The sequence below is a fragment of the Eumetopias jubatus genome, unplaced genomic scaffold (genome assembly GCF_037043125.1).
Source record: "Eumetopias jubatus isolate StellerSeaLion01/CBP00866 unplaced genomic scaffold, mEumJub1_p1.0 scaffold_15, whole genome shotgun sequence".
NCBI classification, from domain to species: Eukaryota; Metazoa; Chordata; class Mammalia; order Carnivora; family Otariidae; genus Eumetopias; species Eumetopias jubatus.
Window position 1 is genome coordinate 79,069,663 of NW_028274821.1, and position 7,505 is coordinate 79,077,167.

General features: G+C 40.0%; 1 pseudogene; it reads right to left on the minus strand.

Annotated features, from left to right (window-relative positions):
* Positions 1-6,336: 6,336 nt before the first annotated feature.
* Positions 6,337-7,295, minus strand: LOC114212782 (ATP synthase peripheral stalk subunit b, mitochondrial pseudogene; annotated as a pseudogene).
* Between the last annotated feature and the right edge of the window lie 210 nt (positions 7,296-7,505).

Genomic DNA, 7,505 nt, shown 5'->3' on the forward strand with positions numbered 1-7,505 from the left:
GCACTATTAAGGAGTCCTCAGTCCTCTGGCTTGACCCCTTCTTTTTTATTCAGGATAACTGGAAACCAAAGAAGTTAAGTCACTTGCCAGTTCAACACACCTAATTACTTGCACAGCATTAAAATTAAACGTGAGTGGGCCTGAAGTTTCTTATCCTTCAGGCAAACTTTGTCTTTAAAAGAACATTTCCCACCTCTGCAATTGTATATCACTGGAAAAGAGTTTATTTCTGGATAATGAAATCTTCCACAATATTTGACATGTGGGTTGGTCTTCAAAAAGAATGTAAGATTCAAACATGGAAGGAATAAACATTTATTGGGTGCTTGTCTATGTGCCCAGTTCTGTGCTACACAGTCTATCTGGAAGATTAGAATAAATATGTTGTATACTTTTTCTGCTCTTGTCACAGTCCTACACATTTGGCTGTACAAATAAAAAGCATTCGATCAATGCTGACCAGGCATCTAGAATAGAGTTAATGTAGCCCTAGATTCTTGAGGCTCTCCATCTGTACTCCTTCAAACATTTCCTCCATTCCTCCCCTTCAAATGACCTTTCCAGCTTCCCACATTGTCATGGCTAAATATGGGTGTTAATATATATGCAATAACCCTGTTACAAAAAAACAATACTAGGAACATTTTAATGCAGGACAAAGGAGCCTCCAGCAACCTAAGAATTGTAACCAAATGACAACAATCCCAGCTGTGCAACGCAGAAAAGTATAGACCAAAAAGTGGCTACTACTAGAAATTCTTGACTCTTTTGGGGGTTTCTATTGGTTTCAGCTTTCATTACAGGATCCTCACAGGAAATTATTTTTCCTCATTCTAGGAACTGTTTGCACTGTGATAACCAGTCACAGAAAGCAGGCTTTTGAAACTGTCCAAACACTTGGGTTTCTCCATAATGCCTCTTGGGTAGACAGACCAAAAGTGTCTGATTTGCTAGTATAACCAAATAGGGATCAAAATTCCTTCTCATTGGAATCGCAAAAAAAAACAAAACAAACAAACAAACAACAACAAAAAAAACAACAGCAACAGGTAATATCCTCGGACACTGGGGATCTTCCTCTCTACTGGAGTAATGGAGAGTATATGGGGCTGAGGATCAGTAAACTCTGATTCAAATTCTGATTTCATGACTCTGTGTTGCAAGATTCTCAGTTTCTAAGTACTCCCAGGTTCCTCATCTATTTCTTAGGGACTGTGCCCAGTATTTACTGTGCAAGAGGAGGGGTGCCCATTGTAAGTTAATTATGATGTGCTATTTGTTGGAATGTGTGGTCATAAGAACCTTGCAAATCATTAATATAAAAATATTTTATTTATTTATTTTATTTTTTTTTAAAGATTTTATTTATTTATTTGAGAGAGAGAGAATGAGAGATAGCACGAGAGGGAAGAGGGTCAGAGGGAGAAGCAGACTCCCTGCCGAGCAGGGAGCCCGATGCGGGACTCGATCCCGGGACTCCAGGATCATGACCTGAGCCGAAGGCAGTCGCCCAACCAACTGAGCCACCCAGGCGCCCAATATAAAAATATTTTAAAGGGAAAATTATATATATATAAATATATATAAAAGAATATATATAAATATTTATATATAATATAAATTTATACAATATTTATATATAAAAAGAATATATATATATTTTCTTTAAGTTGGATGCACAGGTCAAATAACTGTGTCTGCATGATCAGGAGGCTATGATAGATGCGCTTAAATCATAGAGTCCCAGGTGAATAGTTCCTTAATGCAGCTGGGACACACTAATTTTTAGGGCTGGGGGAAATAACTAGATCTTAGAAAGGAAACTAACATTGGGGTTACATTTGGGTTGAGTTTCTCAGAGGCAGAGCCTGAATTGAGAATGGATGTAAAGTGACCCAGTGGAGAAGACCACCTTGGAGAAACCTGCAAGGGAGTAGAGGAAGCAGTCGAGGGCATGGGATACAGCAAAGCAGAAGTGTGCTTTCAGCTATAATCTAACTTCACCCTGAGCCCAGAGACTCTAGAATATTGACTGCATCACAAAGCTAGTTTCACCTTGTGGCAAGAGTTCTGGCCTTTTTATCCAAATATCTGTCAGTCATTCCCCTTGAGGAGGAGGTGTAACTTTCTAGTTTTCTTTAGGCAAAGTAACTCCTATTGGCTAAGGAAAGTAAAGCAGTGTGTCATTGGCAGCAAATACTTACACTGTCTGGGAAACAGGTGCACCCAACCTGTAACAGGCATCTGGATTTGAGACCAATAGCACTTATTACATATAGTAAAGCAATCCTCCTAAGGCTATTAACTGCATTAAAACTTACTCTGACTCTTCAAAATAACATAAATATTTGAAGGCCATAGACCTTCTCTGTCTTGTTCCTTGTGTTTTCCCCAGTACCTAGAAAATTAACTGGCTCATAGGATATGCTCAGTAAATGTGTATTGAATGAACTAAGGAATTCCTGACAAATATCCTCCCCAATTCCAGGCTCCCCCTGCTTTTTCTCCTGACGGCAGTGTTCTCCTTTCTGCTCTCAATCTTAATTATGTTCTTCAAAGTTTATCTGATAATCAAAGTTGATCTATGAAGCATTCTTTGACAGGAAGCCCTGGGTGTGTGTGTGTGTGTGTGTGTGTGTGTGTGTGTGAGAGAGAGAGAGAGAGAGAGAGAGAGAGAAAGAGAGAGAGAGAGAGAGAGATACTGCATGTGTGTGGATGTTTGCCTCTTTGTGTCCTGGCTATTTAATGCTATAAGTAAATATGCCTTTTCCTGGATTGACAACAACCAACTAATCCCCATCTTCTGAAGTTTCTCTATAATTATGCACCTGTTTCTCAGATTTGCAGTCAGTATCCTTTTCACTATCACCTACACATAATAATAACACTAAGTTTATTGAGTGCTTCCAACGTGCCAGGCATGACACTCAATATGTGGCATACCCTGTCTCATTTGGTTTGATGATGATCCCATAACATAGGCACTCGTAGTGCCCTATTTTCTGGATGAACTTAGCAAGTTTAAGTGCCTTATCCATAGTCACTCAGCTAATAAGAGAAACAACTAAGATTTAAACACAATCAGTGGATCCCAGAACCTTGCTCTTAGCCTCAAAGTTATACTGTCTTTCCACCTAAAACATTTCAACAGCTTGTTAAAGAATCCTCTTCTTCAATCCATTCTGCACACTACATCAAGGATGATCTTTACAAAGCATCAATCTGGTGAAGTCACTTCTCTGCTGAAAACTTATCAGTGGCTCTCCATTAATCTCAAGATAAAGCCCAACCCCCTTAATATGGTTTTATAAAACCTACTCTAATTTGTCCCCCTGAGCACTTCTCTATTCTCATCCCTTTTCCTCTCTCACTTTGCCCAGATATTGAACTTCCTTCAGATTCCTAAAGATACTAGACACACTCTCTCTCCCTTTTGGATCACAATATGGGCTGAATGGGAAAAGGTCCTCTTCTACTTCTATGCTGCCCAATTGAATATATATCCTCAAGGAAATACTTTTGACCTCCCAAAGCTCTTAGAGCTGCCCTTCCTCTTAGAGACCAATGCTTGAATATATTCATTATTTTATCCCCATGGACTAGAAGAGAGCTTGGGATATAGTTGCCAGTAAATATCATTTGCCCTCAGATGGAAAGAAAGGATGAATAGTTGAATTATGTAAAAATATTCTCCTCCCCAACCCCCACCGATATAAGTTCTGAGGACCAGTGACTACACTTAATGCAACTCTCCATCTTCCATAATGCCTGGGACATTGTCTACTACATAGTAGGTTCTTAGCAACTATTTGTTGATTAATTATTGTTATTATTTTTACCTTAACTTGAGCCACAGTCTTTATATTTTTCAGTCAGGAAAACTAATGTTTGATGAATGGCTCTTAATTTAACCCAGAATGTAAAATGATGGAGTTGTTGGGTTGAAGGTCATCAAAATAGGCCTTCTCCTTAATGAACAAATCCCCACTACTCTTTATTTTGAGTGTACTTGTACAGTGTATTTGTACCCCTCTAGCTTTGGAGAACTCACTACCTCTTATGAGAGGTTTTCTTTCACTAAAAAGTCATGGATTTTAGCCTAATGTTTCTCATACTGAATCAATATTTTTTCCCTATCATATGGGGCTTTGGGGACATGGCATCCAGTATGCTATTAGTAAGTCATTGGAGGGCAAGCTGGCTTTTTTGCTTCTTTCTCCAGCCTGTGCTGGGAAGAGCCTGTGCTCCCCTCCCTAGAATTCTCACTGAGGGACCATTGGAAAAACCCTGAACTAGGGAGTTGGGTGGGGGTGCATGGAGAGAATCTTAAGGCCTGGGCTTGAAATTGTCCCTCAAAATAATCACTGCCCACTGTTCTTGGCTTTAGCCCAACCTGCCTATGTGACAGTCCATTCTCCCTGACTCAGCCTTCTGTGTTCAGACAAATGATTCACTCCCAGTGCATTTTTCTGCTCTTACTAAATAGGCCCTCTAACCACCACTGTATCTTTCAATTCCAGCTAACAGCTTGGACAGCATTTTTTAAAAAATGTTACTAAGCAAGCATGCTCGGCCAGAGAAATCATGCAGAATCCTCTGTAAATGCTTCTCACACCGTTCCGGCTCACAGGGATTGCTCCCTTCTCCAAACTCAGGGCAAATTCCACTCCACATTTTATATTCACTTATCCATTGACAGATTGCTTACTAGTCTCTGCCATTTCTTGAATCTTAGCTAAACCTTATCAAGCACTAATAGTAAGCCAAACACTGCTAATTTCTTGGCACAAATGATCATCCAATTTTCCTGATCACATTACTGAATTCTTTTGAGCCTCAATTCCCCAGTATGTGAAAACAAAAAAAGGACTGGGCGCCTGGGTGGCTCAGATGGTTAAGTGTCTGCCTTCGGCTCAGGTCATGATCCCAGGGTCCTGGGATCGAGTCCCGCATCGGGCTCCCTGCTCAGTGCAGAGCCTGCTTCTCCCTCTCCCTCTGCCATTCCCTCTGCTGTGCTCTTCTCTCTAACTCTCTGTCAAATAAATAAATAAAACCTTTAAAACAAAAAAAACAAAAAAAGGATAAAAACATTTCTCAAATGAGGTTTGTTAGAAGACCTGTTGACTGTCTCCAACAAAAATTTGTGTTTTGTTCTGTTTTAAACAGAGCACCTTTTTAACTTCCCAGGTAACCGATACATGAGTTAGATTAGGCATGGCATTGATTAATCTTTTTGACCTGAGCTGAGGCCAATTTCTATAGACTTTTTGCCCTCCATTACTGTACTCATTGTAAAATGTTTATCCAATTGACTTTCTCTACCAGTCCCCTCTACAGTAACCTTAGAGATTAGCCTTTGATGTGCATTGTATCAAAAGCCTACTAGAAATACAAGTGAATTATATCTATGGTAACCATCACCTTCTTTGAAAAATTAATCAGTTTTGTTAAGTAAGAGCTCCCTTTTGACATCTATTGTTACAGGTCTCTGCAAACGGAGAGGAAGAGGAAGCAGAGTGCTATTTTGAAAAGACCTCTGGGCTAAGAGTGCAAATTTCTATATTCTGGTTTCAGGCAGTGTTGAGATCTTGTACTACCTGCTCATGATCTCAGTGAGGTTAAAGAATAGACTGTAGTCATTAAGACTGTTTTGAAATCACAAAGAAGATGAACCCTCTACTAGATGTGAGATTTTGAGCAGAATATTTAATTTGTTGAAAACAGGATTCCCATCAGAAAAAAAATGGGGATGACAGTAATAACTGTCTGTATTACTTGTAGGGTACTGCTACATTTCTCTGTAAAGAAACTCCTAAAATACTATGATTTAAATTTTATATATTTTTATATACGCCTCTTTGCATTTTTTAGTAGTTATTTGTTATGTACTGAATCGCGTTCTTCAAAAAGATGAATTCCTTACCCCAAATACCTATAAATGTGACCTTCTTTAGTGAGATGATCAAGTTTAGATGAGGTCATTAGGGTGGGCCTAAACCAATATGACTGGTGTCCTTATAAAAAAAGGAAATCATAGCATAGAGAAAGACATTTACAGAGGGCAGAGACCAGATGGTGTGAAGAAACAGGGAGAATGCCACCTCTAAGCAAGGAATGCCAGAGGCCGGCAGAAGCTGAAGAAGCAAGGAAGGATCCTTTCCCTACCTTGATTTCTGACTTCTAGCCTCCAAAACTGGGATACTAGTTTCTATTGTTTTAAGCCAATCGGTTTTTTTTTTTTTTGTTAGTCAGCCAACGAATTTTATTAACAGCAAACTGCTCATTCAAAAGTGATCATGGAACTCAAAATACAGAGCAAGAAGGATGAAAAACATCTCATTGGCCAATAGATTGTTTTAATTCTCTATATGAAACAAACTTTTCATTTTTAGGAAAGGTTAAGTTTAACTTCAGTAGACATCAATACAGAAAGATTTTGTTCCATGGACTAGTTTCTTTAGTCAAATGCTTCTAGCTGTCTCCACCAGGATAGACGCATTTACAGAACTGGCTGTGCTTGAGCCTTCTTTGCAAGCAGCTTTAGATCTGCAATGCACTTGGCAATTGTTTCCTTTTCCTGCTGTGCAGAGATGCTCTGCACCACATGCTTCTCCACCCAGTTTATCATGTGCTCTTGTTCCTTTCGGCGCATCATGTTCTGCACAGAGATGTGATAGTCCAGGCGATTCTTCACTTCCTTGTATACTCTGTGCAGCCGTTCCCGGTAAGTAAGTTCCAGTGCCATAGCAATGTTATTCCTCTGGACATCAAAAAGGTAATGGCGCTTGTGAACCAGGGCCTGCTGTGACTTCTCCATATCAATTGCATCCTGGATTTGTTTGATGGAAGCCTGCTTCACCTCTTCTAGTTGGGCAATTTTTTGCTCATTGAGTTTATCAGCAAATTCTCCAGTAGAGGCACCATATTTTTTAACTACATAGATAAGCAACCCTATTGTTGATATGGCAGAGAAGGTCTCTGCAGTAATCACATATATTTCTTTGGACAGAAAATATAGGATAAGTCCAGTTCCAAGCACATACGGTCCTGTTACGCCAGTTTTGGGATAAAGGAACTGGAAGAATTCTTCGGGGATCAGCCCCAAACGAACTTTTCCTCCATGTTCAGGAAGAGGTGGTACAGGGGCAAGACTTGGCTGCCCTGTGTGGAAGATCCTTGTTGCCTGCAATACCCCTGGACCAAGGAGAGCTGCGTTCTTCAGACAGGGGGCCGCTGCGGCGGCCGCAGAAAAAACCACCTGGGACAGCATGGTCAACCAGGGCCCGGACAGCAGGTTCTGCCTTAAGCCAATCGGTTTTTAAACTTTGTTGCAGCAGCCTTAGGAAACTAATGAATTTTGTTAGAGATTATAATATACAGTCTTAAATTTTCACTTAGTTTTCACTTTTAAGTGTTAACTTTTGGGGTGCCTGGCTGGCTCCATCAGATAAGCATCTGACTCTTGATTTCAGCTCAGGTCATGGTCTCAGGGTCGTGAGATCGAG